General features: G+C 38.3%; 1 non-coding gene across 1 annotated transcript; it reads left to right on the top strand.

Moving 5' to 3' along the window:
- The first annotated feature begins 5,999 nt into the window (after nt 1-5,999).
- Nucleotides 6,000-6,102, top strand: LOC122121969. Its single transcript, XR_006150068.1, has one exon. It is a non-coding gene; the product is annotated as a U6 spliceosomal RNA (small nuclear RNA).
- The last annotated feature ends 5,746 nt before the right edge of the window (nt 6,103-11,848 follow it).

The raw sequence follows: 11,848 nt of genomic DNA on the forward strand, positions 1-11,848 counted from the left end.
TTTATACCATGTTCATTATTAGAAGTATTAATGTAGTTAAGGTAACCATTCTTTCTAAATTGGGCCATGGATCCAAAGCAATGTTTTGTTAATTTATGGAAGAAAAGGTTGAGGGATTCATATTCTTGACTTCATGATCCAGTATAAAGCCACAGTCATTAGGACAGCAAGGTAGTGGCCTATGGACAGAACATATGGATCAATGGAACAAAATAGAATCCAATTGATTTCAACAAGGTCAACAGGACAATTAAATAAAGAAAGGATTGTATTCTCAATTAATGGTGTTGAAACAAACATTCATAAGCAATAAACAACCTCAATCCTTACCTCATACCATATAGAGAAATAAAATAATAGTGAATCAGACTTAAAAGTAGAAGTTAATATTTAAAATATGGAGAAGAAAGCACAGGAAGAAGCCTTGAGTAGCTTGGATTTCAGAAATATTTCTTAGACAAAAAAAATATGACATAGCTGGGCACCAGTGGCTCATGCATGTGATCTAGCTACTCAGGAGGCTGAGATGTGAGGATTGCGGTTCAAAGCCTGCCTGGGCAGGAAAGCCTGTGAGACTCTTATCGCCAATAAACCACCAGCAAACCAGAAGTGGTGCTGTAGCTCAAGTGGTACAGTGCTAGCCTTGAGCTGAAGAGCTAAGGGACAGTGCCCAGGCCCAGTGTTCAAGCCCCACGACCAGCAACAACAAAAAAGTATGACATAAAAAAGGGGGGAAAAAACGATAAATTGGACATCTAAAACTGCTAACTTAAAGCTGTAGGTCAATGGCTCACATTGTAATCCTAGCTACTCAAGAGGCTGAGATCTGAAGCTAGGCTGAGCAGAAAAGTCTGAGAGATACCACTTCCAATTAACTAGCAAAACTGCTATCTCAGAGGTGTGGCTTGAGTGATAGAATATCAGTCATGAACAAAAAAATTAAGTGAGAGTGCAAGACGCTGAGTTCAAGCCCTGATACAAAATCTCAGCTTTGCCAAAGACCTTTGAAAAGGATAGGGCAAAGACTCAGAGGAAATATTTTGCAAGCTATTTCTGATCAAAGTTTTGTAAAATAAATAAGTTATATATATATATATATATATATATATATGTTATATATATATATATATATAAAGAACTCTTACGCCATACTAAGAAGACAACCAATAAATTTTTCTAGTGATGAAAGATTTGAACAAATATTCAACAATGACATAGAGATGACAATGAATACTTGAAGAATGCTTAACATTATTAGTCATCAAAAAATTCTAATAAAAGCTGGGTATGGTGACTCAAGCTTGCAATCCTACCTATTCAGGTGGTTGAGATCTGAGGGTTCAAAAGCAGCCTGGGCAGGAACGTCTGTGAGACTCTGATCTCCAATTAATTACCAAAAATCTAGAAGTCAACCTGTGGCACAAGTAGTAGAGTACTAGCCTGGAGCAAAAAGGCTCAGGGAGAGTGCCTGAGTCCCGAGTTCAAGCTACACACACACACACACACACACACACACACACACACACACACACACACACACACACACACACACACACACACACACCCATGGTAGAATACCAACCAAGCACCTAGTAGAATAAAATAAAAACAAAACAAACATCACGTGTTTAGTGAACATATGGTACAAATAGAAAATCATATTTTAGATGGAAATGACAAATGGAATAGTTTCTTTGGAAAATGCTCTGGAAGTTTCTGAACAATATTAAACATTCATTTATCATATGACTCGAAAGTCCCACTCCTGTATTTACTCAACTTGAATGAATATATGAGTTCACTGAAGACCTTCCCATCCACATTCATAGCACAGCTATTCTTAATAGCCAGAAACAGGAAACAATTCAAAGGACCACTCAATAGTAAAGGAATAAACAAACTATAGTGCATCCATACAATGGGAGATTGCTTAGTGATAGAAGACAATGCATATGGTTGGACCTCAAAAGCATTTTGCTGTGTAAAATAGTCAGAAAAAAATTACTTTGGAATGATTATGTTCAACTTACAATAGAATACTTATATATATATATAGTTATATATATATAATATATATATAGTTTTGTTTTTGTCAGTTGTGGGGCTTGAACTCTTCAGCTCAAGGCTGGTGCTCTACCACTTGGGCCACAGTGCCACTTTTGGTTTTCTGAGGGGTTTATCGGGGATAAGAGTCTCACAGATTTTTCCTACCCAGGCTGGCTTTGAACCACGATCCTCAGATCTCAGCCTCCTGAGTAGCTAGGATTAAGGCGTGAGCCACCAGTGCACGGCTGAAATACTTATATTTTATATACAATATACATTCTGGAAGTATTAAAACTAGAGAAACAAATCAATGTGACCAGACGCTGGTGATGGCATCAGGGGTTCTTGCATGTTGATTGTGGTGGTGAGTACACAGCTATATTTGCTTTTCAAAAGTTATTAAATTGCACCGTACATCTAAAAAGTATTTATTACTATATGTAAATGACAGCACAATAAACTGATTTTTATAACAAGGGAGGAAATTTTATCATATGCTACAACATGAATGAGCCTTGAACACATGAAATAGATAAATAAAAACCCAAAGAGAGACCAATCCTCTGTGATTCCACTCATATGGTCCTGAGCTGTCAAATTCATAAAGTATGAAGATAAAGATCGGAGTAAGCGAGCCAGGCACAGGTGGCTCAGGCCTGTAATCATAGCTAGTCATGAAGCCAAGAGCTAGAAGGTTAAAGTTTGAAGCCAGCCAAGCAGAAAAGTCCATGAGATTCTATGGATTCTTCAATTAACCAGCAAAAAATCAAGCTAGAGTTGTGGCTCAAGTGGTAGAGTATCAGCCATGGACAATAAAGCTGAGTGAGTGTGAGGCCCTGAGTTCGAGCCCAGGTTCAGGTACCAAAAAATAACGAGGGGAGAATTTGAGGATGTTCACAGTGCAACTAACTGCTGAAATGGAAAGAGAGAAGGTAAAATAAAGTTCAACTTGTGGGGAAAATTTTTCTAAAGATCAATAAAGTTTGAGAAATGGGAATACTTTCCAGAGGAGAAGAAGAAGAAGAAGCAAGAATATGTGTATATTCTGCCTACTGGAAAGCCAAAAATATCTACATATATATAATATATATATATATATATGGAAAGTCATTTTATATAAATACTGGTAAGTTAAGAACATAAAGGAAGATATTTTTAGCTTTTCAGTGCTGTGGATTGAACCAGGGTCAGAGGCATACTAGGTAAGCACTTTGCTATTGAGCTAGCCCTAAGAAGATACAAATTTTACCCTCAAAAATTATGAAGTTGAGTCTTTATTCTAATTTCCAAAGCTATAGCCTCTGCCTAATCTAAATGACTTTTTTCGTGTTTCTAAAATAATAAAATAACATTAAGAAAATATATTTAGAGAATAACATAAGAAAAATTGATTCATTCATTACCCAGTTTAGTCAATTCTTTCATTTGCTTTGGTGATAAATAAATACATTTGTTAGTTAATGCACAATGTGGCATATAGCCCCTATTGACCAAATATAACATTCCATCAGACCTGGGACTTGACTGACAACAGAGGTGAAATTGGAGTACCGAAAACAAGATAATCGAAATTTGAAAAGAGGCACCATTACTAAAAAAGAATATGGAAAGAAAGGAGAATGGTAAGATATGAATTATGAAAAAGTGGTGAGTAAGGAAGGGTAGGCTAATTGGTAACAGTATACTAAATTCTAGATATCTAGTAGTCTATAGAAAACAGAATTAAGTTACATAATTTCAGCTTTATATGTCACTTTGTTAGAAGCATCAACAGAAGTGATAACTAGAACTCCATAGCTAGACCATTAAGAAGGAAATAAAGCTTGTTATAGTGCCTCACATCTGTAATCCCAGCTGCTTAAAGAGGTAGAGGTAGGGAAGATCATAGTTTTAGACTAGCCTAGGCAAAAAGTTTTCCAGACCTCATTATTCTTAGCCTCAGAGAGGATTGATTGTGATCCAGTTTGAACCAGGCAAGAGCAAATTTTCTATCTGAAAATTAACTATAGCTAAAAAGTACTTGGGGGTATGGTTCAATTGCCTAGTAAGTGTAAGACTTTTGAGTTCAAACCCCAGAACCACCCCCACCCCGCAAAAAAAAAAAAAGACAAAAAGCAGTCTTTACTAAACAAAAATGTCTAGCTAAAAAGCTACTGCTTAGCAAGAGTGGCTACAGGGGACTTACTGATACCATGACACTTCAGAACTTTAGAAACTTGGACTTCATCACAATTCATGGAAATTTAACTTTGCAGTTGGTGAAAACATTTGCCAAGGAAACTTGAAAAAAATAATTCCAGGAAAGGTACATCCTGCCTTGAAGGGTAGAGTCAACACCATGAAGAACTTTCACAAAATCGTGTATAACACTACTATTAAAATACCAATGGAAACTAGGGGCTGGTGGCTCATCCTTATAATCCTAGCTACTCAAGAGGCTGAGATTTGACAATTGTGATTCAAAGCTAGCTGAGCAGGAAAGTCTGTGAGACTCTTCTGACCAATTAACCACCAGAAAACTGGAAGTAGAGCTGTGACTCAAAGCAATAGAGCTCTAGCCTTGGAAACAAAACTTCAGAGACAGTGCCCAGGCCTTGAGTTCAAGCCCCAAGACAGACAAAAAAAACCCCACAAAAACAAACAAACAAAAAACACCAATGGACAATAATCAGGGAGGATTCTTGTCTTCTTTTCATGTGATCAGCATGAGATTCCAAAGTAGCTAACGTCTACTGACAGGTAACTTGATACTCACCAAGTAAAACAATCAGATGTATTCCAATCTTTCCCTTTGTATTAATAGAATTATTCTAGGTACATAAAAGCCAAAAAGTATATTTCTTCAGAGTACTCTGTCTTATTTTCACTTTCTCGCCAATTAAGAAAAATTTATGGGGGCTGGGAAGGTGGCTCAGTGGTAGAGTGCTTGCCTTGCAAGCCTGAAGCCCTGGGTTCGATTCCTCAGCAAAAAAAGAAAAAAGCCGGAAGTGGTGCTGTGGCTCAAGTGGTAGAGCGCTAGCCTTGAGCTGAAGAGCTGAGGGACAGCGCCCAGGCCCAGAGTTCAGGCCCCACAACCGGACCAAAGAAAAAGAAAAATTTATGAAATTTTAATAAATCAGTACAATCTGTTCATCCTTTAGCAAATATTATTTCAAATGTATTTTATCTATACAAGGATCTCTCTAATGGCTTTTTTAAATATTTATCTACCCATAGCTATAACTACACAGATTTTTAAAAAATTCTTCATAGGGGGCTGGGAAGGTGGCTCAGTGGTAGAGCGCTTGCCTTGCATGCTTGAGGCCCTGGGTTCAATTCCTCAGCACCACATAAGCAAAAAGAAAAAAGCCGGAAGTGGCACTGTGGCTCAAGTGGTAAAGTGCTAGCCTTGAGCTGAAGAGCTGAGGGACAGCGTCCAGACCCAGAGTTCAGGCCCCACGACCAGACCCCCCTCCCCCCCAAAAAATTCTTCATAGTAGCCATACTAAAGAATTCAATCAAATTAGTTTCCTAGGATGGTCAGTTTATAATAAAAGTATTTTATGAAAATGTCATAATTCATGGCAATCTAACTTTGTAGCTGGTGAAAGCATTTGCTAAGGAAACCTGAAAAAAAAATTTATGCATTGTCTTATCACAATGTTGCTGCTATCACTGATTTCTTTTCTCTTCCTTTTTTTTTTTTTTTTTTTGGCAGTACTGGAGTTTGAACTCAGGGCCTCATATATGCGCAAATGTTGCTTTACCACTCAAGCCATACCTCCAGTATGGCATTTTACTGGTTAATCAGAGATGATGTCTCAGGCTTTTTGCCCAGGATGACTTCAAACTTCTATCTTCTGAACCTTGGCCTCCTAAAAATCTAGGGTTACAATTGTGCACCATTGGCATTCAATTAAATTGTTTTGATAAGGAGACAAAATCTGAGTTGTTGTTGTTTTTAAAAAGATTACTGCTGTTTTCAGCAGCACATTTGTAAAATTTGGAATGATACAGAGATTAATATGGCCCTTGTGTAACAAGGACATGCAAATTCATAAAGTACTCCATATTCTGATTTTTTTTAAATGTACAGCATACTCAGGCACTGGTGGCTCATGCCTGTAATCCTAGCTTCTCACAAAGCTAAGACTGAGGGTCACAGTTTGAAGCCAGCCTCAGCAGAAAGGTCTGTGAGAAATCTTACCTTTAATTAACTAGCAAAAGCCATAAGTGGAACTGTGGCTCAAGTGCTAGAGTATCAGTGTTGAGTGAAGAAGCTAAGGGAGAGCACCCTGCCCCTGAGTTCCATTCTCATTACAGGCATAGAAAAAAGAAAAGAAAAGAAAAAAAAGAAAGTAAGAGAAAAGACAGCATGTATGCACAATGGAGTATTATTTGGCCATAAAAAGAGTGAAACTAGGTTATTTGCAGGAAAATGGATAGAACTACAGATCATCATATTAGGTAAAATAAGTCAGAATGAGAAATACAAATACTACATGTTTTCTCCCAGGCCTAAAAAAAAGAAAAAAAAATTACCCAACTGTAAAAGAGGAAGGTTTTAGGAAGTGAGGGGATTTTTTGGGGTGAGAACCAGTGGTAACATGAAGGAGACAGTAAAGGGAGTGAATATTATTAAAATATTTCATATGTATGTATGAAAATAGAATCATGAAACTTGCTAAAATTGTTCAAAAAGGGGGTAGAAAAATAAGAAAGAGCAATCGATGGGTGAATTTTATCAAAGTATACGTATATATGGAAATATCACAGTAGAACTCATTTATACAATAAGGAAAAGGAGAGGGGATGTGGGCCATGATAAGGTTCTAGATCTCAGTAATGGTGATTGTTTTCAAATGAATTTATTATTCTGAAATGGTTTAAGTGACTATTTCTATCTGTATGCATTTACCACAATAGAAATAGAAGAGAGCATATTTTCTTTTGTCCAGCCTGATTCTCCCCTGCATTATTTTTCTGGTAATTGTATTTGGTCTGAGGTGGACAAACACCTAATTTGAATTTTATTTATACAAAAAAAAATTTAAAGACAATGCCAAGAGGAACAGAGAACTTTGTCATTTAAGTGAAGATGGCACATAACATTTCCCTGCACAAAATTTAGATTCAGATATTAACATTTTTCCCAAATATTCAAGTCCTTTTAGGAAAGAGAGAGAGAGAGAGAGAGAGAGAGAGAGAGAGAGAGAGAGATCAGATATGCTGATGTCTATTCCCCAGGCAGGTCCCTGCAGCCTGACCTCCTCCCAGCAGTGGGCAGTTTCTAGACAACACATAAACAAGTGTCTGACAGAAAGGGCAGTGGCTTCAGGCGCAGATGATAGCTTACCCTAACAAAGCAGGGAAGTGGAGACCCCAGTTTATTTACAAAGCCTACGTGCTAGAATCAAGGAGATAAAGCTGTTCCCAGGAGGAGCAACATCTGCACTAGCCCAGCCCAATAACAACACTTTCTAAGAACCTCCAAGCCCAGGCTGAGCCAGACTGCTCACAGTTCTCAAGACAGGAGAAATCTACACTTTTGCTACTATAGGAGAACACTGCAGAAACCCCATTAGAGCCCCAGATTCCACCCCATCCAGCCTTGTTAAAATAGAGGGAAGATGAGTGGGAAAACGCAGTCACATCTGTGAAAATGGAACTAGGTAAATTGAGGGGATGTGTGGGGAGAAATGGGGAGAACAATGAAAGGGGTGACATTGATCAATATGTACTGCACTCACAAACTGACATGTTGCATTGAAACCCTTTTGTACAATTATCTGAGAAGATACATATGAGAGACTCATCACAGTTAACCAGCAAAAAGCTGGAAGTGGGGAGGAGGCTCAAGTGGCACAGGGAAAGCCTGGAGTGAAAACACCAAGTGAAAATCTATGGACCTGAGGCTCAAGCCCGAGTACCAGATAAAAGAACTTGGAATGTGGACCTGGAAAGACCAGAGTCTCCTTAGCTTATCTTCCCCTTTCCAGTGGCAGATGCTGTGACAAATTCCCCAAGGCTTGCTCTCTGAGACACATGCCTGCTGAGTAACCTGGCTTCCCATGGCTGTCTCTTGTAGGAGACAGTTAGCAAAAGATTGATCTCCACTCATACCTTTAATACATACATACTTTCCTTTCTCTCTCTTAGGTTGAGTGCTAAAACCAAGAGGTGGTGGGTGGTGGGGCGGAGGAGTACTGGAGCTTGAACTCATGGCCTGAGCTTTTTTTCTCAAGGGTGGTACTCAATCACTTGAGCCACATCTGCTCTTGCACCTTTTCGTGATTAACTGGAGATAAGGGTCTCACAGAGGTTTTTCATATTTATATTGTTTATTATATGCAAATTATCATTTCTATAGCCATCTATTACTGATGCATATGGAAAGTGATTTAAGTTTATGGCTACTATAAATGGCATTTCAGTGAATATTCTTGTGTAGCATTTTTATAGGACAGATTGCTAAACGCATTGAATGTATTGAGTCAACATGTACATTCAAAATCGTAGTACGTTTATTTTCTAAATGTATATACTAGCATCCTGTGAATATTTTCTCATTGCCTTTTAAGCACTGGGTATTTTGTTCATTAAATTCATTGCCCCTGATGGGTAAATACCCTAATGCTTATGATCGCTTCATCTCACTTTTTCTCAGAGATTGATTTTTCTATATCTATGAGGAATGACAGTGGGATTTTGATGAGAATTTAATTGAATACTTTCAGTAGTCCAGCTATTTTCAAACATTAATTCTGCCAGTCCATGAACATAGAAGGTTTTTCTATCTTCTGATTTCTTTTTCAATTTCTTTCTTCATCATGGACTTTTTTTGTCCTAGCTGGTTTCAAACCACAATCCACAGATCTTAGCTTCCCAAGTAACTAGGATTACAGACATGAGCTTCTGGTACTCAGCCAAAAAGATATTTGGATGATGGTATGGTTTTGGATGCCATGATCCAGAAGTGCAGAGGGGCCGGAAATGCTCAGGGAGAACCAGCCTACCTCACACCTCACATACCTTTGTGACAGAATGAGGATGGTGAAAGCCAGGAGTTTTGTAGATGCTGCAGGGTAGAACCCTGGCTAAGCTGGAGCCAGGGCTGGAGGAAAGATTAAGGGAGTAGCTAGAGCCCTGCCAGTGTGCCTTCTGGTGAGAAGGCACATTTGTTTAATAACTCCTTCTTGCTCTTTACTTCTCCCATCTCTCCATTTGTCAGCCTTGAACCTGACAGAATGACCTCTTAGTCCCTTCTAGGGTCTTCCATGTTTGCCCACACAGCCCTCTGCCTAGTGTCCCTCCTCTCTCTATATATACACATTTACCCAAGGGCATTATCACTGTTCTTGTCACTGTGTGTGTGTGTGTGTGTGTGTGTGTGTGTGTGTGTGTGTGCATGCACCATTACTGGGGCTTAAATTCATGGTCTGATTACTTTTTTGCTCAAGGATGGAGCTCTGTCACTTGAGCCATACCTCTATTTCTAACTTTTTGAATAATTAATTGAAGATAAGAGTCTCATGGGCTTTCCTACCTGGGCTGACTTCCAACCATTATCCTCAAATCTCAACTTCCTGCGTAATAGGATTATAGGCATAAACCATGCATTCCCGGTGCAGTTTTCACTGGAAGCTTTATATCTGTCATCCCTGGAAATGCAAATGTCACTGGAAATTCAAATTGTGCATTCCAAATTAAGCCCCTTTGATCCCCCATGCCTGAAATGTGAACTTGGTGAGTTTGTCGAGTAAGGATAAGCCTGGGGGGCTGAAATTTGCCACCCAGTTTCCTCCTGGAGGTAAAGAGATGCTGCTTGCAGGATATGTCTGCTGTTTACACTTCTTAACAATCTCACCTCTCATTTGTTATGCTACTAATAGTAACAGGATCTTTATTTCCAGCAGGGAAGGGAGTTGATGGTTATTCTGTGTGCCTCAGGGTGTGACCTCAAAACCCTAGTGATGCCTCTCCCAGGAAAAGTTCCAGATCCAAGATGACCACCCCTAAGTCCCCTGAGCACCTAGTCTCTGCAGACAGCCCCATGCTGCAAACCAACAGCCAAGTACATTTGTATCTCACCATAGATCACCCTCTCCTTTCCCTCTAATTCTGTCACATATTTCTCCTATTCTTTCCCATTGTTCTCCATGTCTTACATTTATCTTTGTTCCATTTCTCTCCACTCCCTGTAGACTGGTGAAGCCACTGTGCACTGCACTAGAACTCAGTGAGACAGGACATCTCTCCTACTTGGCTCCTTCATAGACAGTCATCTTGGAGAACATTCTGAGCTTCTTAGAACCTCCGAATTTTCATCTACTGTATGGGTATCAGGCAACATCCTTGATGTCTTCATCTTATTACCCCAAGCTGTTTCCCACTCCTTTGGCCCTGATTTCTTCATTGCTTTCTCTCATGAATTGACACATCATTTTTTGTTTTGCTGGTTCTGGGGCTTGAACTCTAAGTTCTGGGTGTGGGTATTGTCCCTGAGTTTTTGTGTTCAAGGCTAGCTTTCAACCACTAGAGCCACAGCTCCACTTCTGGCTTCTTTTTTATTTAATTGTAATTTAATGGAAATAAGAGTCTCGTGGACTTTCCTGATCAGGCTGGCTTCAAACCTCAGTATTCACATCTCAGCCTTCTGAGTAGCTAGGATTATAGGCATGAGCCAGCACACCTGGTGACATATCATTTTTTGTTTGTTTTTTTACAACATTTCCATTGTGCATATAATAATCATATTTGGTCATAGTCATGATCTCGATTACCTTTTCTTTCCCTCCCTCTCTCCAGTTTCTCCTTCCACATATCCAATATCCCTTTTATGTCATTTTCCCCAGTCTAAATTCCACATATGAAGAACATTGATGCTTTCTTTGTAAGATTATTGTATTTCACTTAACAAGATCTCTAGTTCCAAATGTTTTCCTAAAAATAACAATAATATAATTTTGTTTTTTATAGTTGAATAAATTTCAATTGAATTTATTCAATTGAATAAATTTATTCAAAAATTTTATTCAATTGAATAAATTTCAATTTATAAATATGTATGTATGTATGTGTGTATGTATATACACCTCACATTTTCTTTATCCATTCTTTTATCAATGGACACTTAGCTTGATTCTATTACTTGATTATTATGAATAGCAGAAGGGTACATGTATCTCTGTAACATAGTAACCTGACTTTGCTTCTTCTGGTATATAACAAGAAGTGATACAGATATTCTTAGTTTTTAGTTTCTAGTTCTTTGTAGAATCTCCATACTGACTTCCATAGTAGTTGCATGAATTTACATTCCCATTAACAACAAAGGGTTCCTTTCTCCTCAAATCTTTGCCAGCATTTCTTGATGATAGTCATTCTGACTGAGGTAAGATTGAAACTTAGTGTAGTTTTTATTTGTATTCTCTTGATGGCTTAAAGTGTTGAAAATTTTTCATGTATTTATTAACCATTTGTACCTCTTTATATGAAAAAATGTCCATTCAGTTAAATAACTCATTTATTGATTAGCTTGTTTGCTCTTTGGGTGTTTAATTTTTTGAGGTATTTCTCTTCTTTTTTTTCCTTTTCTGGCAGCACTGGAGTTTGAACACATGGGGGTCTTGCATTTGATAGGAAGATGCTCTGCTGTTGAGCCATACTTGCACACCTTCTTTGCCCTAATTATGTTTCTTTTCTTCTCCCACCCCCCACTTAGCTCATAAAATTTATTGCAGTTAGCACACAGTTTAAAAATTCACCAACATACCAATAATGCAAAACTGAACAGCATTATAAACTATCTCTCCCCCAGGAA

The sequence above is a fragment of the Dipodomys spectabilis genome, unplaced genomic scaffold (genome assembly GCF_019054845.1).
Source record: "Dipodomys spectabilis isolate Male_0828 unplaced genomic scaffold, ASM1905484v1 ptg000199l, whole genome shotgun sequence".
Taxonomy (NCBI): domain Eukaryota; kingdom Metazoa; phylum Chordata; class Mammalia; order Rodentia; family Heteromyidae; genus Dipodomys; species Dipodomys spectabilis.